This window comes from Dromiciops gliroides, chromosome 1 (assembly GCF_019393635.1).
Source record: "Dromiciops gliroides isolate mDroGli1 chromosome 1, mDroGli1.pri, whole genome shotgun sequence".
Taxonomy (NCBI): Eukaryota; Metazoa; Chordata; class Mammalia; order Microbiotheria; family Microbiotheriidae; genus Dromiciops; species Dromiciops gliroides.
The window spans coordinates 429,412,203-429,436,857 of NC_057861.1; the positions used below are offsets into that span (position 1 = coordinate 429,412,203).

General features: G+C 40.3%; 1 protein-coding gene across 7 annotated transcripts in view; it reads left to right on the forward strand.

Moving 5' to 3' along the window:
* The window catches only part of LHFPL2 (LHFPL tetraspan subfamily member 2), a 254,259-nt gene that overhangs the window by 25,409 nt on the left and 204,195 nt on the right, over positions 1-24,655 (forward strand). For all 7 annotated transcript variants that reach the window (XM_043978580.1, XM_043978577.1, XM_043978576.1 and 4 more), the window contains exon 2: positions 4,638-4,719. The gene's annotated coding sequence lies outside the window, so the exon portion shown is untranslated. The remainder of the gene's footprint in view (positions 1-4,637; positions 4,720-24,655) is intronic.

Below are 24,655 nucleotides of genomic sequence, written 5' to 3' on the forward strand. Positions count from 1 at the left end.
TGTCCTTTAGACCCGTTCATTCTTTCTCGCAAAGGCAAACAAGAGATTTAAGAACGTAAGCCAGGGTTTGGGAATTTGTCTGATGTTCACATAAATATATGTTGTTTTGGTGAGGAGACTGTTTTCTTTGAAAAAGGAGCTAAGATAGGGATATTCAAAGAAAGAGACCGACTGCTAAACAGGGCTGTCCTCAGCACCAAATTACTTCGTGGCATCTAGGGTTCGGTGGCTTTATAGCCACAGGATTTGTTCCATATTCCAAAAAGAAACTTGGCTCTCTGCTGAAACTGTGTAATGCTTTCCAGGACTGTGGGACTGTGCTTCTGCCCTGGGGTGGTCAGGCCCCATCCAGTTTAAAGGAGAAAAGCTATCTTAAAGGGGTAATGCTACTTTCCTTCTGACTGAATCTCATTCTTGAGCAATGAAACAATTCCAGTGTGCCAAAGTCCACCAAATGAATATATCTTGCTAGTCTGCAAAAGGTTGCTAAAGGCTTCTTGGATTTTACTTTTCATGGAAATGGATTTTTTTTTTTTGTGAGGCAATTGGGGTTAAGTGACTTGCCCAGGGTCACACAGCTAGTAAGTGTTAAGTGTCTGAGGCTGGATTTGAACTCAGGTCCTCCTGACTCCAGGGCTGGTGCTCTATCCACTGTACCACCTAGCTGCCCCTTCATATAAATATTTTGTAAAAATTTTGTAAAATATAAATATAAGTATCTGAGGTCAGATTTGAACTTAGGTACTCCTGACCGCAGGGCCAGTGCTCTATCCACTGCAACACCTAGCTGCCCCAGGAAATGGATTTTTGTTTGTTTGTTTGTTTGTTTTTTGCGGGGCAATAGGGGTTAAGTGACTTGCCCAGGGTCACACAGCTAGTAAGTGTCAAATGTCTGAGGCAGGATTTGAACTCAGATACTCCTGAATCCAGGGCCGGTGCTTTATCTACTGTGCTATCTAGCCGCCCCCGAAATGGATTTTTTAAATGAATCTTTTTTCAATTGTCAAGCATTTTTTTTTTCCATCCCACCTCTTCCAACCTCCTCAGTGGAAAAGGAGAAAAGAAAAAGAAAACACATAAGCATAATCCAGGGAAACAAATCCCCATATTAGCCACATGCACTGGATAAAGCGGCAGGCCTGGAGTCAGGAAGACCTAAGTGCAAAGCTGGCCTCAGACACTTACTAGCTGTGTGACCCAGGGCAAGTCACTTACCTCTGTTTTCCTTGGTTTCCTCATCTGTAAAGTGAGCTGAATAAGTCAATGGCAAACCACTCCAGTATGCCAAGAAAACCCCAGATGGGGTCACAGGGAGTTAGACAGACCGAAAACAATTGAACAACCTCGTGCCTCATTCTGAATGTTTGTCTGTCACCTTCCTTTCTGTCATGGCATGGGTAGCAATCTTTATCACTAAGTCCTTTGGAATCATCATGGTTGGTTGATCATTGCCTTGATTCTTTAGTCTTTCAGAACTGTTCCCTTTTACAATATTGATGTTACAGTACAAATTACTCTCCTAGTTCTGCTCATTTGAAAGCTGTATCAATTTGTAGACATTTTCCCAGGTTTCTCTGAAGCCAACTCTTCATTTCTTTTTTTGTTTTTTGGGGTTTTTTTGTGGGTTTGTTTGTTTTTTTTTTTTTGCGGGGCAGTGGGGATTAAGTGATTTGCCAGGGTCACACAGCTAGTAAGTGTCAAGTGTCTGAGGCCAGATTTGAACTCAGGTCCTCCTGAATCCAGAGCCTGTGCGTTATCCACTGCACCACCTAGCTCTTAGTAACACAACAGTAGTCCTTTAGATTCACTTACCACCACTTGTTCAGCCATTCTCCAGGTGATGGGCACCCCTGTGAAAGTCAGTTTTTAGAAGATCTCCACGTGATAAGTTCCTTGAAGACAGGGATCATATCCCAGAAGATTTTAACTTTGGCAGGCCCAGCCCCCGGACTGTACCTAAGCCATTTAACAACATTTTTAGTAGCTTTCAGTCCAGACCATGGTACTGTCATCCTGATCACCCACTCTCATTGACTTGTTTATTCTCATTGAGGTGGCACATAAGAAACACAGGCAATCTGCTCCGCCCATACATGGATGCTGGCTGGAGGTACCTATTTCAGTGAACTAGCACACAAGTCAGAAATAGTACTTATGGAGGGATTACTACATAATAATTCAGTTTTTAGACTATCCATGTGATAATAAGTTCATAGTTTAGAAGGGACCCTAGCGACAATCTAGATGGGGAAAAGGAGTCTAAAGGAGGTTGTGACTTGTCTAAAATGATACAGGTGATAAGTATCAGAGCCAGACTTTAAAACCAGGTTCTATTGGTCTAAACCTAGAACATTTCCCACCACACAATGTTATGATGTCGTGAAATATCTTGAGTTGGGAGTCGAGAAATGGGCATGTTGTCCTGTCTCCTCTAGTAAGCTGGAAGACTCTACTGCCTTAGAAAAGTCCAATAGGGCAACATTCTTATTATCCTCTCTTTTGAATGTCTTACCCAGTATCCACTGGTCCAGAGATTCCATTGAAGTCTGCAAGGACTTTTCCAGTCATTTCCTCATCCCAATTCAGTGGTATTCCCAATAATTTTTGTGTGCCTCTGCTTTCATGGCAGTGTATAAATCCTCAGAACAACTTGGGAAGCTGTTTCTAAGCTCATCCTCACACCCCAGGACACAATAGTATAAAATTCATTGGGTTCACAGCTTCACCTGGTGTTTCTAAACTGCCCAAGTTTAGTGAGTACCAGTGCAAAGGATGAGGGCTATCATGGATTGAGTTCTCCAAAGGGCCAGAGATGTTAATGATACATAGTGGACAGATAGACCAGGCAGAGATCTCTCACCTCCCTTGTATCCTTCTCAGGAAACCTGTCAAAATGAATGTATGCCCCCACCTGCCCATCTTCTAATCCCCAGTATACTGAGACCAGCTCTCCATTTGAAAGCCCATGTAACATTATACAAGAAAACTTCTTTTTTTTTTTTTCAGGGCAATGGGGGTTAAGTGACTTGCCCAGGGTCACACAGCTAGTAAGTGTCCAGTGTCTGAGGCCGGATTTGAACTCAGGTACTCCTGAATCCAGGGCCGGTGCTTTATCCACTGCGCCACCTAGCCGCCCCAAGAAAACTTCTTAAAAGGAGGAGGAAGACAAAAATGAACATCTCATGAATCCAAAGAAGTACATAAGTTTCTCTGTAACTTGTAATTGTTACTGAACTACTAATAATTCCAAGAGAGAGAGAGAAAAAAAAGGAAGAAAGGATATATATGTATATATTGTATATATATATATATATATATATGTAAAATCATTCTATATATCTATTTATTAATTCTTCCTCTGGATATAGATACGATAGGTAATATGTTCCATGTTCTTCACATTTTCTTATATATCTCTCTTTATACTAGGTCATGTATCCATTTTGACCTTATCTTGATAAATGGCATAAGATATTGGTCTATGCCTAATTAATGCTAGACTGCTTTCCAGTTTTCCCAACAATTTTTACTAAATAATGAATTCTTCTCCCCAAAACTTAAGTCTTTACATTTGTAAGATACAAGGTTACTATAGTCATTTGATCCTGTAAATTTTATGTCTACTCTGTTCCACTGATCTACCTTTCTATTTCTTAGTCAGTACCAGATAGTTTTGATAATTACTGCCTTATAATATAGTTTAATATCGGATACTGCTAAACCTTCTTTCTGTACTTTTTTTCACTAGTTCTCTGATAGTCTTGACTTTTTATTCTTCCAAATGAGTTTTGTTATCATTTTTTCTAACTCAGTAAAATAGTTTTTGGTAATTTAATTGGGATGGCATTGAATATATAAATTAGTTTAGGTAAAGTTGACATTTTTGTTATATTGGCCCTTCCTACCCAAGTGACTTCCTCAGCATGACTGACACAGAGGCATCATGAACTAGAGGATAGATCAACTGACTTGAGTCAGAAAGACCTCAGTTCAAATCCTGTCTCAGACACTTCTTAGTCATATGTGATCCTTGGCAAGGGAGTTAGGATTTGTTGGCCTCTCTAGCTCTAGGTCTGTGATACTGACCCCCTCTCCTGAGATCAGCTGGTCAGTCAGCGTGTTGCCATTTGTCTAATAGATTGAGGTTGGATTAGGGGACCTGATAGCATATAAAGGATTGGTGTGGTATAGAGGAGCAAGGGACCACGGTTTAAATTTCCCAGGCTAGTGACCAGGTCAGCTAGAGTTTGGCCTTTGTGTCTTTGTTCACGTTGACCCTGTGGCTTTCACAGGCTCTCCCCCAGTCATTTCCACCTGTGGAAGTTTTTCCCTCCTTTATGATGCACTTCATCCTTGAAACCTTCTCTGACCCTAGCTGAAACTGATCTCCCCCTCCTCAGATTTCTCAAAGCTCTCATAGCCTTCTCCTTTGTGCCATCATTTCTTCACTCTTGCCCCATGGAACCCCTGCTATTAAGTTGTAAATTCCTCATGAGTGGCAAGGTCTATGTTGTATCAGTCTTTTAGGCCCAGAACTTTACACTACGCCTTGTACAAAGTAAGGATGTGATCAGCATTAGCTAAAGGCTTAGCTGTTTCAAGATTACAAAAATGACCATTTCCTATTATTTTTACAGGTAAAGGAAGAGACAAAACCCCAGAGTGAAGTAGATTTCTGCAGTTTCCAATTCTTTGATTTGGAGATTTCTGTATATACAGGTAAGAAATTCGTTCCATATCTAACCACTCACTTATAGATTATACATTAGAGTTCCTAGCTCTCAATCTATTTTACTGTCATAGTATAAAATAAAAGTATATTATATCTCCCCCAAAGAAAAAAGAGTCAACTATATATTATGAATTATATAGTAAAAAAAAATCATGATTCTGATTTAGGGGACAGATCTGGGGTGTATGCGGCATGTGCTGAACAAAGGAAAATCTAGTTTAGTATTAGCTAAAGACAATATAAAATTTATTTTGATGTAAATGTTAACATTTAAATATTACAGCACTTTCCAAAGTCATGATCCCAAATCCCTGATCTTCCTTCCTACCTAAAAGTGATGTTGTCCTTATTTTAATTTTTTTCCATCATTTTATCTGGGCCTCTCCTTTGTCCTACACTGTCTGCCTTGTACCATACTTTTATGTGTATGTGAATGTGTCTTCTTCCATTAGAACCCTTGAGGTTAGGGACTGTGTCAGTGTTTTTGTTTATTGCAAAGTCCCTCAAACAGAATAGCTGTTTGTTTAATTAATGTGTTTTGAATGGAAATACAAAGTGTCCCAAAAGTCTCAGTGCAGTTTAAAGCGTTAAAAGCTTAAGTAATACCATTTAAGCTTATATTTCACAGATTAAATGCTTATATTTAAATATTTTATAGCTTAAAAAGCTACAAAAGATTAAAACCACACTATGACTTTTGAGGGGCAGCTAGGTGGTATAATAGATAGAGTGACAAGCCTGGAGTCAAAGAAGACGTGAGTTCCAATCTGGGCCCTCAGATACTTACTAGCTTCGTGACCCTGGGCAAAGTCACTTTACTCTGCCTCAGTTACCTCATCAGTAAAATGAACTGGAGAAGGAAATGGCAAACCACTCCAGTATCTCTGCCAAGAAAACCCCAAATGAGGTTATGTAATACAAGACTGAACAACAATAATAAGACTTTGGGGACACTTGTATAAGAACTTTTTTTGGTAAGGCAATTGGGGTTAAGTGACTTGCCCAGGGTCACCCAGCTAGTAAATATCAAGTGTCTGAGGGTGGATTTGAACTCAGGTACTCCTGAGTCCAGGGCAGGAGCTTTATCCACTGCGCCACCTAGCTGCCCCTGTATAAGCACTTTTTAAGCAATGTCTTATAACGGGATTTCCATGGGTCATATCCACAGTCATTAAACTATTAAGCTTTTGTGCCAAAGCCCCATGCTTGGGGATGTAAACAAAACAAAACCGTTCTTACCCTCAAGAAATCTGTATTTTCTGGGATGCTGATTGACTATCACATGTACAGACAGGGTATTGAATTCCACTACTCCGTGCACCCATCAAATTTTCCCAGGAAGTGATCATTAATGAGAGGGAATGTGTGTCATAATGGGTAGAGCACTAACCCTGGAGTGGGTTCTCCTGGGATCCATTTCTAATTCAGACACTTCTTGTGTGATCATGAGTAAGCCACTTAGCTTAGACATGTCGCATGATGTAGTTCTTCAGATTGTGATGTTTAAAATCTATATTATGTGATCGCCTTAAATTAGAAGCTTCAGCACCAGTCTTTGGGCATTAAACATTTATTAAAGCATACAGATATTCGCAAGGAGTTCAGAAAGTTAGGGAAAAGCCTATCTAGCCTAGAGTTCGAGCCTGGTTGGGTTCTTCCTCAAGTCCTCCTCCATGAGCCTGCTTTAATCAGGAACTCTCCAGCAAGCTGATTGTGAAAGCTTTTGATAGGTCTGGAACAGAGGTGGTCCTTACACACTGCTTCAAGCTGATTGTTGGCATCATCCAAATCCATTGATTTTGGGTTTTTTTTTGTTTGTTTGTTTTGTTTTTTTAGTGAGGCAATTGGGGTTAAGTGACTTGCCTAGGGTCACACAGCTAGTAAGTGTTAAGTGTCTGAGGCCGGATTTGAACTCAGGTCCTCCTGACTCCAGGGCCAGTGCTCTATCCACTGTGTCATCCAGCTGCCCCCAAATCCATTGATTTTGAAGGTGTTCTCAAGTTGAGTTCATGGTCTAGCTTCTGAGAACAATATCTTCTTAAGGGATACCAGCTGTGATTACAATCCAATTAACTTGAAGTAGGCTTAACCAGCAGTCAATCACTCTCACTTGATTCAATCAGTCTAGATTAATCTCCAGGTGGGTCTTTGAGTATCTGCTAAATCCCATTATTTCATCACAAGATGCTGTACTCAGAGTCAGAAAGATGTGGGTTCCCATCCTGTCTCTGACACTTCCTAGGTGGATGACCCTGGGCAAATCACTTCATCTCTTTGAGCCACAGTCTCCTTATCAGCTTCCTTATCTGGGATTTGACTTTGTGTCCTCTGAGCTCGTTTCCAGCTCTAAATCTAAGATCGAATGATCTCCTCTGAACATCAGTTTTGTCACCTCATACAGCCATAGAATCATAGCTTTGGACATTGTATTCAACCCCACCCCCCCACCCTCCACCCCCACTGTACAGGTGAAGAAAAAAGTGAGTAGAATAACATACCCTTGTTTTATTCCATACATTAAAAATCAAATTTAATAATAAAAGAACACGTGCTTGACCTACCTCACAGGGTTGTAAGGAAAGCGTTTGGCAAACTTTAATGTGACTTATAAACATGGAGGTTTTGTTATTGTTTGTCCTAATGCCTAAATCTCTGTCCTTGGTAATCAGTGAATGCATTAACATTTTCAGGACACTGGTGTAGAAAGTCACTGAAGCCAGTAATGTACTAAATGGCAGCCTAGTGGCTAAAATTTATTAATTTGCCTCCATAGAAAGCTCTACTAATGACCTATGAAAGAATTGCCTTTAGGGGGTCCCAGAAACCAGGCCTCATGTATTTCCAGGGAGGAACAGACTGTAACGATTGGAATGACGCCACCTGCTGGAGACTTACTGTAGGAAAGCTCCGCCACAAGGAGAAGGTGTCTGAGGGCAAGCCATGCGGCTTTTCTTTGGCGTCAGGAAGTGACGTTTGCTTGTGGGAGGAAGAGGGGGTGAGGCTGGCTCTCTTGCTCTCTTTTGCCAGGACTCTCGTGGAGAAGGGAGCAGGAGAACTGTAGCTCCCCGAGATAGATAAATGAATCTAGGCCTTTCTCTCTCCACCAAATTCTTGTTCTCCTTAATAAATGCTTAAAAGTCTAAACTCTTGGGGCAGCTAGGTGGTGCAGTGGATAGAGCACTGGCCATGAAGTCAGGAGGACCTGAGTTCAAATCTGGCCTCAGATACATAACACTTACTAGCTGTGTGACCCTGGGCAAGTCACTTAACCCCAATTGCCTCGCTTAAAAAAAAAAAAAAAGAAGTCTAAACTCTTGCTAAAGCTTATAATGTATTGGCAACCCCTCATTCAATATTTTAGACAGACTAGCTAGAATTTTAGCCCCTTACAAGACCATGTGCCATTAGTCCAGTGGTTGGCACTGAGTTGAAGTCATAGAGGCCTTCAAAGAGAAGCAGTGACTAGAAAGCAACAAACCTTTCAAATTAATGAACTGAATAAAAATCCACAGACTCAGTTTCCCTCTGAGCCTAAGGAGCTGCCTGGTAGTCAGTGAGAAACATTGCAGGCCCTGCATTGACTCATTAGGGCCACTGAGCATTGTGACTATATTAATGCTTCGGCAGCAGGAGAGGAAAAACTATGTGGGTATAGAGAGTCAAAGGAGGTTGGTTTGCCTTAAGTCTAGAGATAATAAGGCAAGGCAATGAGAATTTATTAAATCCGCTTATTATGTGTCAGGGCAGCTATGTGGTATAGTGGATAGAGTGCCAGACCTGGAGTCAGTAAGATCTGAGTTCAAATGCAGCCTCAGATACTTACTGGCTGTATGACCCTGGGCAAGTCACTTTACCCTATTTGCCTCAGTTTCCTCATCTGTAAAATGAGCTAGAGAAGGAAATGTCAAAGCACTCCAGCATCTTTCCTAAGAAAACCCCAAAAGGGGTCAGGAAGAATTGGATATGAATAAAATGATTAAATAACAACAACAGTAATTCTGGGTCCCAGCTTAAAGTTTAGGATTTTTTTTCTTAGTTCCCATTATTCCCTGGTTTCTGTGACTCTAATGACATCACTACAAGGATAGATGACTTAGTGACAGTTGAGGCAATAAAAGTTTTTGACTCCCAAGTGATGTCCTTACTCAAGCAAGCAACTGATTATCAGGAAGATGGGATAAAGAATCCTGTCTATCCCCTCATTTTCTTCTAGAAAAGTTGTTTCTTTTTGGCCCTTCTTACATTCCTGTCAAACCTGGGAAAGAGACTATAGAGGAAAAATAAAACTAGCTTTAAAACTTGCTAAGCATAGATTTAGATGGTCCTAGTGACTAGATATGTGAAGGTCTTCAGACTAAAGATTCTTGGAATTTCATTGAACATCTGCTCCATTCGGTGCCCAGTATCTGATGAGCACTTACTAAATATTCTCCTCAACAAGCGTGTTAATTGGTAACATTAATAAACTGTTGTGTAATAGTAGTGTTTGTTATAGCATGCTTTAAGACTTATAGATAGATTGATAGATAATATACAATTATATGCATTTGAGCCTCACAACAAACATCTGGAAAAAGTGATGAAGATATTATCGTCCACATTTGGAGGATGAAGAAAATGAGGCAAACAGAAGTTAAGGGACTGAGGAGTCCATGGTCACACAACTAGTAAATGTCAGATAAGACCCAGGTCTCTCCTAACTCCATGTCTTGAACTTTTTTCATTTTATCATACCATATCATAATATTGCATTTTGTGGGTTACCTGATTCTCAATATACCTCCCTACTTTTCAGGATCCCCGTGTGGCTATAGTCAGAGGTTGCAAGAAGCAGAGGAGATGGAAGTTAGGTAGTTACATAATATTCAGTTGAGGCCACATTACTCTGATGCATACTTTGGCTGTCCTTATTTATCAAGGTTCTCTCTGAAAAGCTTTAGAATTGACTGAGGGGGCAGCTAGGTGGCACAGTGGATAGAGTGGATAGGAGGACCTGAGTTCAAATTCGGCCTCAGACACAACACTTACTAGCTCTATTACCCTGGGCAAGTCACTTAACCCTCATTGCCCTGCAAAAAAGGAAAAAAGATTTGACTGTGAGACATAGGAGACACTGGCACAGGAGCGCCCAGTTATGGCACAACCACATCAAAGAAGGTGCTATGCTCTATATGAACAAAGCAGAATTGTGGTAGCTCAAAAGAAACATGAGTTGTGCAAATTTAGAGACACCTCCATTCCAAATGTAATGTGGACTATTTGTGGCTCTGTGGCAGAGCCTTCCAAGCTCACGTTGGTCTGATCAGCCACAGTTGGACATAGTATGCCTTGATACCAACATAGTAATGTCATTTTGGTCCTCTTTGAGTATGAAGAACAACAACCAACTATGAATATATCTGAGATTAGCCAAAAACTGAGATGTTTCTGTTGGTAGCTAGTCAGTATTTAACTGGCACAGGCTAGTTTTATGACAAAAGTTTTTTTAAGACAACTGATATATCATGTTATGGATAGTTTTTGGTAACTCCTGATATAGCTCTTCTATTCTCATATTTTCTGAACTTTACTGCTTGGGCCCAAAATTTTGAATGCAGCCTTTCCACGGGAAGAGGTTGCTGTTGAGCATACCTCCCTTGTGACCATTGGTAGTCACTTGCTAACTAGGTGACTAGCAAGCAAGTCATAGGATTCAGAGCTGGAAAGAATCTTAGACACTATCTGGTCCCTTCTCATCTTTCTGTATTTCCTTTCTTCATCATTAAAATATGGGGATGGGACCAAATGATCTCCTGAGCTCTGAGTAGCACTCTAGCGTTTTGTGATTCTGTAAGCTCTTGGGCCAAGTAGAAGGCTGGAATTTGGGTATGGACCAGAATAGTTTGCTAGTCCACGGGGGAATCAAATTCTTGACCTCATTAGCTCTGTGCTCTGAACAGCTATCGATGATTTACTTTTATATCTCAAATGTTTCCTACTCCTCCTTTGTGTGGGTTGAACAACAACTGGCTACCAAAAAAATAAATAATTAAAATAACCTTGCTCCTTCAGCCTCCTTTGATGTAGCCAAGTGATTTTCTTATCATCAGCTCTTTGTTTCTGAAAGACAACAGTCTCTTAAGCTTCATTTTAAACCCATTGGATTCAAAATCTACTTGTATTGCTTGTAGCTTGCTCTTTCACAATTCAAAAACGGAATCAGTGTGTAACTTAGTAAATACATTTACCTGGATAAGGCCATTTTTCCTGTCACGTTTTATTACCGTTCTCTGTATTCATTGATTTTTTTTTTGGATCTTTATTTTGAAATCTGAACTTTTTATCATCTAGAGAACTCATGCTGCAGGTGCTTCATGGGTGGGAGAGTTAGGTGGTCCCTAATGGAATGAATGATCTGAGATCTTACTTTGGCTTCACTGGGAGATAACCCTAAGACTTGGCCTTTCTATTTTGTAAAGCACAGGATTATTTATCTGTTTTGCTTCATCTTTCAGTTTACAGGGCCCATGGGCCAGATCAGAGGTGGCCTCTTAGGAAATGAGGTAGCTAAAGACTTTTTGAAGGAACAGATAAAACCAGATTTTTCCAGGTTAACAAAGGTGGGTGGAGAATTGTCCTTGAGTGATAATGATAGTAATAATAAATACTGGGTTTTTTGGGAAAAAAATTGTTTCTTTTATTTATATCATTTGTTTTGCCTAGGTTTCCCCCTGTATCCTTTCCTTTCCACTCCTCCCAGAAAGAATTCTGGACTTTAAAAAAATGCAACACCAGGCTCCTCTAAAAACAAGTTTTGATACCAGGCATTTTGAGGTGGTTGCCTAATTCTGGATTCTCAACCAGATCTTTAGATGCATCCTGAAGCTCTGTTTAAAGTTCCCATTCCATCCTTCCCCCCCTTCTCTCCTCCATTGATCTGTATCTCTCTACTTTGTTTCCTAATTAGCAAAGCAGCCTAGTGGATTCCCTGCCTCAAATTCTATCTGCCTGCCTGGGGTGGCTGTAAGGTAGGCTGATTTCCCTTTATGGCCACAATTGGAAAAAGAAAACAAACAGAAGAGGCTCCAGTTGCTGCCCAGCAGGCCAGGAAAATAGTTCTAATTCTCTTTATGCTTGGGTTCAAAGAGCACTTAACATTTTATGGGAGTGACCAGCCTCCCTAGGTACTCCTGGTTTGTGTGAGTCTGTGTTCTAGCTCAGTGGACATTTAACCACGTTGACCCCCGTTCTCCCTCCCTCCCCTTTTTCTCTGGCTGTCTCTCTGGCTCTGTCTCTGGCCCTGGCCTTTTGTAGACTGGAAAGAATAGAATTGATGCTTATGCTTTGAAGATTTGAAAAGAAGGGACCAGTGCCCCCTTTGAGCAGAGCATCAGGCAAGGGTGGGGAAACATTTGATCTGGTTCAAAGGAGATGTCTCTGAAGCATGAAGATTGAACTGATTGTGAACTCATTCCATGGAAAGAAGCTCAGTCTGGAAAACAAGTCATCAAGGAAGAATCCTTCAGTTATGAAGCCCCTTGCCCTATGGATCTTTTATTCTCTTATCAGTATAAAATAGAGAGGAGGTGAAAGTGAAATGTAAGAAACCATTCCCTAAAGCAGAGACAATTGAATAATTGAATGGTCATTTCTTTTTTTTTTTGTTGTTTGTTTGTTTGTTTGTTTTTGGTGGGGCAATGAGGGTTAAGTGACTTGCCCAGGGTCACACAGCTAGTATGAGTCACGTATCTGAGGCCAGATTTGAACTCAGGTCCTCCTGAATCCAGGGCCGGTGTTTTATCCACTGTGCCACCTAGCTTCCCCTGAATGGTCATTTCTAAAGAATAAAATGTAAGGACGATAATATTGTTTAATTCATCAAGCTCCATCTAACGTGAGCTAGCATTTTTGGGCACATGGCTACCTGAAGAGTTGACCCATATAAGTTTTCCCTCTTCTCAAGTGTCTCCTTCCCCCATTCCCTCATCCATTCAAGCCTTACAACAAACCTGAAAAATAAGTATACTTTATAAAAAAGAAAGCTGAGAGTGAGATTAAAGTGATTTGTCAACTAGTAAATGTCAGAGGTAGGATTTAAACCTAGAGAAAAATGAGAACATAACTGGAAATTATTTTGCCTTATGAAAAGTTCTAGAAGTAAGCCTGGTTCTTGCAAGACCACGTTAACTTTTTTCCCCCTTTAATATATTTTTATCGATATTTTTTGTTTTAATGTCACCTAACTTTTCCAATGTAAACATCCCTCTTCTCCCACAGAACAATCCTTTATAAACAATGAATAAAAAAGAAAGAACATTAGAAGTTCAACAACATTAGGCAACATATTGAAAAAGTCTTACATATATAATATTCCATCCCCATGGTGTCTCAGCTCTGCAAAGAAGCAGGGAGAGGGTATATTCGTTCTTACACTAGAATTACATTTTAGGAGTCGTCGACTCTTTGGTGTCTTTCCCTATGTTTCAGGGACTATAACTAAAGAGAAAGAAGAGATGTAATTACCTCCATTTATTAAGCCACGTCTCCCTTTCTCAGACACACTCTTTGATTGTTAAGTATACAGTGAATGAAACTGTTTAATGTCCATCGGTTGAACATATATCAGATTTAGAACTGGAAGAGATAGGATGTGGTCTTGCTTGATGACCTTGGGCAAGTATCTGAGCTTTGGGTTTTTGGGTTTTGGGTTTTGTTTTGTTTTGAAATCCAAAAATTAAAAGACTTCAAGATCCCTAAGGTCCCTTAAAACTCTAACATTTTAGGATTTCCCTGAGGGACAATGTAGCATAGTTGATAGAGGGCCAGCCTTTTGGTGTCAGATGGACCTGGGGTAGTTTCAATTCTGTCTCTAATGGAATCCTGGCTGTGTAACCCTGGGCAGTTCATATCCTCTCTGTGCCATAGGCATCCCTCTTAAGACCAGAAAGTGATACACAAGTGGTCAATCTGCATCCTTGGTCCAGATTAAAAAAAAATCTTCAATGCCATAGTACTGGGAACTATTAAAATAGTTTTGTATCCTAGAACTAAAAAGAAAAGAAAGAAGTCAGTCTTTAGAGAAGATTTGTCAATCACCTGTTTTGTACTTAACTTTGGGCCAACTACTCAAAGTGCTAAACTTTCATTGGGTGTCCTCTGTACGCAAAGCTTCATTATTATACATAGGAAGAGTTATAAGAGATATACAACTTGGGTGGCACAGTGAATAAAGCACCAGTCCTGGATTCAGGAGGACTCGAGTTCAAATGTGGCCTCAGACACTTGACACTTACTAGCTGTGTGACCCTGGGAAAGTCACTTAACCCTCATTGCCCTGCCAAAAAAAAAAAAAAAAAGGCGATATACAACTTGAGATCTGGGCCTTAGAGGGAGAATCTGGTCAAGAGAGAAGCTAAATGTGGTTGGAAAAGAGAGATAGTGAATGATTGTTCTGAGAGGGACAAATGAGCTTATGGGGAATAGACTGGATCCTTGCATATGTCTTGAAGCAGTGGTTCCAACCCCCATCCAATATAGCTTGGTCTGTAACGGATGGAGAATAGGATTGAGACTTTAGAGCTGGAAGGGACCATAGAGCCACGGAGACCATTGGGTCCAGCCCCTCATCTCACAGGAAATAGGAGCTGTAACTCGGATCTTCCTGAGTCCCGGCCCAGCTCTCCATATGTACCCACCTGGCTGCCTTATGATATTAGTTTCTGGATTGTTTAGGAGAGCTGGAAGTAGTGAATGACTATACGTTGGACCTTCACAAGTTGGGTGTTCATTAATCTGACGAGTGCCTGTACATTCATTAGAAAGTGCAGAAATCCAAACTCATATAACCCCAGTGCTTGCTAACAGGCTTATTTCTAGACTCCCCTTCCCGTGCCCCTCTCCCAGAGGCATGACAACCCTCATTCAGGCCCCAGTTGTCTCATGCCTCCCAAAGGGTCTCATTTCTCCAGTTTTGTTCTCCCTCATCTCCAACATATTCTTGCTTACTATTTATAGGGTCAGTTAAGCCTTCATTTAAATTCAGCTGGTATTTATTTAGTGTCTCTTGGGTCCTGGGCACAGTCTTCGGTGCTGAGGGTACAGAGACAAAACCAAAACAACTCCTGCTCTCAAGAAGTTTATGTTCTAACGAATGGGTAGGTAGAGAACAACAAATACACAGCGGACTAAATATGAAAGACATACATAATAAATACAGTGATTCCCTTAAATAAGACTTTTGAAATGCAGCACTGAGTCGCTGGTCATTTAATCTTTATATTAATTGTATATGATAGCTAGGGGGTGATGGGCCTGGAGTCAGGAAGACCTGAGTACATATGTGGCTTCAGATAGCTACTAACTGTGTGACCTTGAACAAGTCACTTCACACTCTGTGGGCCTCAGTTTTCTTATCTGTCAGATGGGGATAATAATAGAACTTAACTCCCATGGTTGTTGTGAGGATAAAATGTGCTAATATTTGTAAAGTGTTTTGTAAATCTAAGCTGTTGTTCAGTCCTTTTTCTGTCACGTCTGATTCTTCATGATCCGTTTTGGGGTTTTCACGGTAAAGATCCTGGAGTGGTTTGCTGTTTCCTTCTCTAGCTCCTTTAAAGATGAGAAAACTGAAGCAAAGAGGGTTAAGTGACTTGCCCAGGGTTATGCAGCTAGTAAGTTCCTAAGGCCAGATTTGAACTCAGGTCTTCCTGATTCCTGGCCTGGCACTCTATCACTGTGCCACTTAACTGCCCCCAAGGTGCCATATAAATGCTATTTATTATTATTTGCAGAGATCATAAAAGAACTTTCACATTTCTTATCTCATTTGATCCAGAAGGTTGTTTTTTTTTTCTTTTAATTTTTTAATAAAGAAATGTTTACAATACTGTTCCAGGAGTGAGCATTGTTCCTAGCTTGCATTTACAGCTTATAATTACATAGTTCTCCATACTCAATCCTCATAACAACCCTGGGACCCAAGTAGTTGAAGTGTCATCATACCCATTGTACAAATAAGGAAGCTGAGACTTAAGATGTAAAATTACTTGCCCAGGTTCACACAAACACTAAATTGTGGAGGAAGCGCTCAAACTCAAGTCTTCTGACTCCATGACTAATGCCTTGAGGACCTCAAAAGTTCGGAAAAATCCTAATCCCCTTCAGCAGTTTGCTGCACTGAAATATTATCTCTAATGAATTAATTGCCAAGGAAAGACAGTTAGATTTGCTTAATCAGTGCCTTTCCTTCTCTTAGGCAGTGGTCTTTTCCCATCTTGTAGCTATAGTAAGGGCAGCTAGGTGGCGCAGTAGAGTGCTGGCGCTGGAGTCAGGAAGAACTGAATTCAAATGTGGCCTCAGATACTTAGTAGCAGTGTGACTCTGGGCAAGTCACTTACTCCTATTTGCCTCAGTTTCCTCATCTGTAAAATGAGCTGGAGAAGAAAATGGCAAAGCGCTCTAGTATCTTTGCCAAGAAAACCCCAAATGGGGTCATGGAGAGTCAGACACAACTGAAAAATGACTGGAGAACAACAAAAGCCATGGTAGCAAAGATTATCTTCTTCAGGTCACTTGTTACAAGTGGTAAAGACTTGGCTGGACAACAGCTCTTCCTATAAGCTTTTCTGTAGAGACGTGTCCAGGAAGTTGAAGCACAGTGTCAGAAACAAAGTGAGTGGATGAAGAAGAAATAAGTAAACACTGGCAGCATTCGAGGAAGGCTTGGCGGCCCTGCCCTCCCGTCCCTTCTGGACTAACGTTGAAAGGCTGTTTCTGCCCATTTGGCAGAGGAGTGAAATATTGTTTGTGCCAGTGGCATTACAGGATCAAAAACACATTAACTTAGTGAGGGACTTTGGAGATCATCTGGACCAGCCCCCTTATATTTTACTACAGATGAGTAGTACAGGATGAATCCCCCAAGATGCAGTGACTTGCCCAAGGTTAGCTGGCCATAAAGCCAGGATTAGAACCAGAGTTTCTTGATTTCCTTTTTTTTTTCCTTTAAAGAGATACTTTATTTTATTTGTTTGTTTGTTTGTTTGTTTATTTATTTTCAAGGCAATGAGGGTTAAGTGACTTGCCCAGGGTCACACAGCTAGTAAGTGTCAAGTGTCTGAGGCCACATTTGAACTCAGGTCCTCCTGAATCCAGGGTCGGTGCTTTATCCACTGAGCCACCTAGTGGCCCAATATTTTATTTTTTTAAAATGTAATAAACATTTTTATTTATAATTTGGGGTTCCAATTTTAATCCCTCCTTCCCTCTCTCCCCTCCCCCCTCCCTGAGACAGTAAGCAATCAGATATAGGTTATATATGTACAATGATGTAAAACATTATCATATTTGTCACTTAATACAAGAAGACTTGATTAAAAGAAAAAAATGAAAGAAAGTGAAAAGTAGCATACTTCAGTCTGTGTTCCATCAATATCAGTTCTTTCTTTGCAGATGGATAGTATGTTTCATTGATAGTCCTTTGGGATTTTTTGGATCATTGTATTGTTGAGAACAGTTAAGTCATTCACAGTTCTTCACCAAACAATATTGCTGTACACAGTGTTCTCTTGGTTCTGCTCACTTCACTATACATCAGTTTATACAAGTCTTTTCAGGCCTTTCTGAAGTCATCCTACTTGTCATTTCTTATAGCGCCATAATACTCCATCACCATTATACAACACAGCTTGTTTATCCATTCCCCAAGTGATGGGCATCCCTTTGATTTCCAATTTTTAAGAGATACTTTAAATCTTAGAAATCTGAAGAAGTGGTGCTCGGTATTTACTTAATCTTTTCTCTCCCTTCAGTGCCATAGGGATGTTGTTTTGAATTTGTATGATCCTTTCTTGATGACTTGGTTCAATCTTACCTGTGCTATGTATTAGAATGCTGAGCCACAGTAAAACTAAATGCTTTTTTCTTTTGGAGAATCAATGTGGGACAGTTGGAGAGATCAGTGGGCTTGAACCCGGAGGACCTGGGTTTGAAGCCAGCCTTAGCGACTTATTTCCACATGATGCTGGGCAAAGCGCTTACTTTCTCTGTCCCTCAGTTGAGGCAGCTGGATGGTGCAGTGGATAGAGCTCTGGGCCTGACATTCAGATGTGACCTTAGATGCTTACTCGTGTGATGCTGGGTAAGCCACTTAACCATTGTTTGCCTCAATTTACTCATTAGCAAAATAAGGATAACAGTACCTAGTTCTTGCAGGATTGTTGTGAGGATCAAATGAGATAATATTTGTAAAGTTTAGCACATTTTCAATCATGCCAACTCTTTCTGACCTCCTTTGGTGTTTTCTTGTCAAAGATACTGGAGTGATTTTCCATTTCCTTCTCCAGCTCGTTTTACAGATGAGGAAACTGAGCCAAACAAGGTTTTTGCTGTGAGGATCAAATGAGATAGATTGTAGAGAACTTAGCACAGTGTCTGGAACATAACAGGCACTTAATAAAAATGCTTTTCTTTCTTTCTTTCTTTCTTTCTTTCTTTCTTTCTTTCTTTCTTTCTTTCTTTCTTTCTTTCTTTCTTTCTTTCTTTCTTTCTTTCTTTCTTTCCTTCCTTCCTTCCTTCCTTCCTTCCTTCCTTCCTTCCTTCCTTCCTTCCTTCCTTCCTTCCTTCCTTCCTTCCTTCCTTCCTTCCTTCCTTCCTTCCTTCCTTCCTTCCTTCCCTCCCTCCTTTCCTTCCTTTCTTCCCTCCTTTTTTTTCTCCTTCCCTCCTTCCTTTCTTCCTTTCTTCCCTCCCTCCTTCTTTCCCATGTTTTGAAAACCATGGTACTAAACCATCCTATTTCTCCAAATCTCACACTGTTTTGTAGAATAAAAAAATTTTGTCCTGTTATTTAGATTGGTCTTTCAATGTGTGTTCAGGTTCCCCCCCTCCCCCATTCAACCTCCAGCTTATCTCACACATGACACAAAATGATCATTACTGGAGAATACTTTTCAGATATGGTAATGTGGTCAGAGGAAGATTAACTCTGATAATACAGACCATTGGAGACTGAAGGGAACTTGTGAGGCCAACAATCTTTGTGTCAATCTCCAAGGGCTGTCCTGCTGAGACTTCATTGTCTGTTGCTATGTAGCTTTCTTTCTTGCTCTTGACCGACCATCCAGCCATCCTAGGAAGGAGGGTGGTGCAATGTGTGTGTGTGTTTTAAATTGACCCTTTGGAGACGCCACATGTGGCCTTTGTGTCTAGGAGAGTGTGTGCTCCTGCTGGAATTCTCGTTAGTGCTTTCTGAAGCCCGCTTCATCTCAGTCCTGCCGCCATAATCACTGGTTCCTCTGCCGCTTTCCTTTTCGCCTGAGCTACACTTGTCACTAACTTCCTTGACTTCTGCTGATTATGTTTATTAGAAAAGTAATCAAAACTTTGAGACCTCTTTGTACTTCTTCAGCCTGATTCCCTTCCCCTACCTCCAAAGTCTTCACCCCCCCACCCCCAACCCCACCCCTGCTTCACCCACCCAGAAGGAAACACAAAGCCAATTTTAAATCTCCTACTGGATCATAGGATAGCCTCAAGCCTTGCCCTGATTTATTACTACAGAAGGAGAAAGCTGCATCCTGAGTTATTGACTTCTGCTGTGAATTAAAGATCATATAGCTTATTGATCTAAATTTGGCAGACTTACACCTGCCCAGCAGTGGGCTCAACCTAAGTCTATACTGATAAAATAAAGAATCATGATGACTTTTCAGAAATCTAAGCTAAAAACCATGGTTGTGTAGTGACTTTAAAAAAAAGATAAAACAGACAAAAACATGATCTGGGCATACATCAATTAGCCACTTTCATTTTCTGGTTATTTTAGAACCCCAAATATTCTATGTATAAAAATCATATAAATCAGAAATGAAATATTCAGCATTGTGGGTATTCAAATATATTTATTAAAATATCTTATTTGGAAAAGTTAGGTACCTAAATTGTCAAGTTAGCCAAGACTTCTTTTTGGAAAAACTTAATTATTCTTTCAGTCTTCATTAAGTCACACATTGGTTTGACAGGGGAGACTTAGATTGCTCAGTTATGAACTGACACAGAAAAGTTTATTGATGCCTTTTGCTTTTATATCATATTTATTTCTGAACCATATTCCACCCCCCCACTTAGCAAATCTTCCTTTGTATGAAGGAGGAAAAGCATTTCAGCAAAACCAATTAACACATCCATCATGTCTGACAGAGTATACAACAGTGCACACCCACAGACCCCTAGCTCTTCCTTGAAGAGAATGTAGTACATTTTTTTTTTTCATTTCTTCTCTGGATCTAAGCTTGGTCATCATTCTTGCACATCGTTCAGTTTCACTGTTCTTTCTGTTTACATCATTGTAGCCATTGTTTATGTTTTCCTTGATTGGCTTACTTTATCCTGTATCAGTTCATATGTCTTTTGATGTTGTTGTTTTTTTCTGAATTTCCATGTCTTGGTCATATCTTGATGCAGTCACATTATATCATTACATTCACATGGTTGTTATTCTTCATTCTCAGAGGACCAATGTGACATCGCTATGTTTGGGTCAAGGTAGTATGTCTTTGGCTCATCAGAACGATATAAGTTTGGAATGCTCTACCACAGGTCAGGCACAAATAGTCCATGTGAACATTTGGAGTGGAGATAGCTCCAAATTTGTGCATCTCACATTTCTCTTAAGCTACTGCAATTCTGCTTTGCTCATGGAGCATAGCGCCTTCCTTGATGAGGACATGCCATGCCAGGTGCTCCTGTGCTAGTGTCTCCCATGTCTCACATCAATTCCAAAGTTCTTGAAAGACTTCCATCACTTATTCTGACCTCTGTGTGAATGGTTGCCTTGTGTGAGGTTTCCATAAAAGTCTTTTAGGCAAACGAACATTTGGCATTTGAACAACTTGACCAGCCCATTCGGATTGTGATCTCAAAGAATCTCTTGTGATTCTTTGAATGCTTGGTAGTTCAGCTTGAGAAATCTTATCTTGCCAGGTGATCTTCAGAATCTTCCTAAAACAATCCAAATGGAAGTGATTCCATTTCCTGGCAAGGTACTGATAACACTGTCCAGGTTTCACAGGCATACAATGAGGTCAGCACAATAGCTCTGTAGACTTTCAGTCTGGTAGACAGTCTAATACATTATTACTCTTCTCTCCCACACTTTTCCTTCAGAGGCCCCCAAACACACTCACACATCACAATTTGTATAGCCAATCCTCATCAAAGGGTGCCTACTTTGATTTTAGTTCTTTGTTATCACAAAAAGAGCTGCTATGAATATAGATGGGACCTTTCTGTCTTTTACCTTCTTCAGGAACAGTGAAGTCCTTGGGATCCTTAAAAACTGAAATGCATCAGTTGTAGGAAGGGTACATCTTCTTGGGTGATCAGTTCTTATGTTACAAGTGAAGGATTCCTAATCCAACAGTTACCTTTCATCCATCTTTTTCCTTAGGAGCACAGAGGAGTGCCTATAGCTTCAGTGGTAGCAAAAAACGTAATGGAAACTTCACAAGAAAAATTTTCTTTTGAAAAAATTTGAACCTGAAAATGTTGTTGAAATGTGAAACTATCCTGTCTCCATGAACTAGAGTCATTTATTAACCACTCTAGAGCCACTGTTTAACATTATTAACAAATTCTGTCAAGTCTACCTTCCTAGTATCCCACCATCCCACTACCTCCTATTAATTCCTATTGGCACCCGTGCCCACTCTCCTTATCCAAGGCCCCAGCAACTGCCCTTATTCACCTGACTGCAATATTCTAATAGCTTCTTACGGTCCTCCTTTCTTTATAGTATTCTCCAACCATTTACCCTTCACATTGCTGACAAGGTAAATTATCTTATACACAGGTCTGGCCATTTCACTCCTCTGCTTAAGAACCTTTGCCAGCTCCCTAATGCCTGTTCAATAAGATCCTAATGTTATTGAATCCTGACATATATGGTTTTCAAGGCACTCTGCAATCTGATCACTTGACCGGTCCAGCTAACAAGGTGCCAACCAAACTAAATGACTTATCATTCCCTTGTACATCAATACCTGGTGCTCTCTTGCTCTGTCCTTATATATATGATACCTTAGGCTTAGGCTACCTCCTCTCCCTTGATTCTTCTGATATTTCTACCTGTTGAAAGCCTATCCATTTTTCAAGATCCAGTTCAGAATGTCTTCTCTCTCCCCTATCTCCCCAGTTAGGAACGATTGTTTCTTCTTGGGACCTTGATTAGACATTTGTTTGTACCTCTCCTGGACATTTCTCAGATTCTTACTTTGTATGGTGGATTATATGTGTGTGTGCCTTCTTTCTTAATTTAATTTAATTCAATTTCATTCAGCAAACTTTTCTTACTAGATTGTAAGTTCCATGAGGGTAGATACCATGTGTGTATTCATTGTATGCCTCTGCTCCCCTCACCCCATCTAGCTAGCATAGGGCTTTGTACACAATAGAGTTTGATAAAAATGCTAGTTGAATTGAATCTGTTGAGATTAAAGGAGACTGGTTTACACAAATGATTTTCTTATTCTCAAACTAAATTTCACATCTCTTTAGTCAAGGATTACTCCAGGGAGAGGTTGTAAATCACTTTCACCAACAATACTAAGGGGACTCTGATTGAGAATCATAAAAATAAATAGTGGGGAGGGACATTTCTCCCCTATACTCAATACAAATTCAAAATAATCTTTGAATGTTTGATGTTGTCCTTTCCCCTTTTAAAATTATCTCCAAATCTTTAAATTTTTTTTCCCCATATTCCTTTTCTGTGGCTAGTCCTTGGCCATCCTAATTCTTCTGCTCATTCAACAAGTATTTTCTTTCTTTTTTTTTTATGAGGCAATTGGGGTTAAGTGACTTTCCCAGGGTCACACAGCTAGTAAGTGTTAAGTCTCTGAGGCGGCATTTGAACTCAGGTACTCCTGATTCCAGGGCCAGTGCTCTATCCACTTTGCCACCTAGCTGCCCCCTCAACAAGTATTTTCATTACCTATACCAGGGGTTCTTAATCTAGGTTCATAAATGTGTTTTTTAAAAAATATCTTGACATGTATTTCAATGTAATTGATTTCCTTTGTAATTTTTTTTTCAATTTTATTTTATACATTTAAAAACATTGCTCTCAGGAGTCCGGAAGACTCTACCAGGTTAGCAAAGGGTCCACGACCCAAAAAAGGTGGGGAACTCCTAACCTTAGACTTTTAGCTCTTTTTGGTTCTGTCATGAAAGCCAATATCTCCTTCCTGGTCTATACCAGTAGCCACTAGGGGACCTCATTTATATTCCAGGCCCCGAGTGCCACCTTCCATTGCCCTATAAGCCTTTCAGTGGCGTGATTCTACCTCGGAATAGTCTAGCCACAAACAGTACTAAGTAATTACGAATCTGTGATATTTGTTATTTTCTGTTGCCTGCAAATGTTAACAATTAAACAAAACCAAGTGAATTCTGTCCAGTGGTGCTGCAGACTGTTTAAATATTTCACTAATTAAGAAGCAGTGGGGAGGCATTTATTAGTTATTTTGAGAGAATGGTTAAGTAGCCATCATTCCTGGGCTTATTTATTTATGTATTGCCATAAGGGACTATAAGCTACTGACCAGGTTCTTTGGTTTTTTTCCCCGCCCCAAAGGACCTCCCCACTAAAATGCAGGTTATATAGTGTCATTTCACAGGGTGACTGAGCTTTTTGAGTTTTCCCTCCACCAAGGAGCAGAAAAATGTGAGCAGCCTGATTGAATGTTGTCAGACAAATGCACAGTACCATCACTGAAAGGTTATTGGAGTCTTGGGCACCCTCAGGCAGTGCCATGGGCTGATTCAGAACTTTTGAATGTCCGAATTTTCTGGTGCTCCTGTGTCCAGGGCTTATTCTTCTCTCTTCATCACATGCTGATTCCATAAACTGGCATTTCCGTGGGGCTTCCTTCACTTTCAGGATCAAAGGCATTCCAGTGCCTGTATTTTGATGTGAGTTAAAATTAATAGGCACTTAAAAAATTAAATTTAACCCTGTGGTGGAACTTGTTAGAAAACACTCATTTTACTAGAGGAAACTCCACCCAAGTGGGGAAGATATCCTCTGTGTTAAAAGTGCCTTTTTGGAAGGTCAGGAGCGAAGATGCCCTCCCAAGGTGGAATCCTGCTCAGTAAAGAAGGAGCAAAGTCAAAAGATTTGTGTTTTAGAATGACTTGTATTTGTCCTGGGAGAATAGATTGCAAAAAATATGGTACAAAATAAGAGTCTGAAAAGTGTCCAAGAGAGATACAAAAAAAAAAAAGTCTAATCAAGGTTCTAAGTGGGAACAATCATTTCTGATTGGGGAGATCAAGGAGAGAGGAAAAGGCAAGTTCATTTAAAAAAAAAAATTACAGTCTTGGGGGCAGCTAGGTGGCACAGTGGATAAAGCACTGGCCTTGGATTCAGGAGGACCTGAGTTCAAATCCTGCTTCAGACACTTGACACTTACTAGCTGTGTGACCCTGGGCAAGTCACTTAACCCTCATTGCCCCACCAAAAAAAAAAATTACATTCTTCAGCTAACATGTCCCACAAGTTGACCAATCCTGCACTGAAGTTTTGACCAACACAGAAATGTAACTTATTTCATGAAGAGAATTGTATCACTAAAGACTCAAGAGGACCCCAGAAAGTGGAGATGGTAGCTTGCAAGTGAAGTTGTCATTTGACCATTGAATCCTATTAGATGGAACACTGTCGTGGCATATTCGGTTGCTGCTGCAAAAATCTGGTCATTTCTGACTTCTCTCTTCCTTTTTTATACATCTGCTTTTGTTTTGAAGGAGTCGTTATAAGAGCAAGTTCTAACTGCACCAAGCAGATAAGGGAAAATTGCTGCAAAGTGGAAAGTGATTCCACTTTGTGAAATACAAACATCTGTGTTGTCTTAGCAGCAGCTGGCAGTAGACGGCAGTAACCCAGCTATA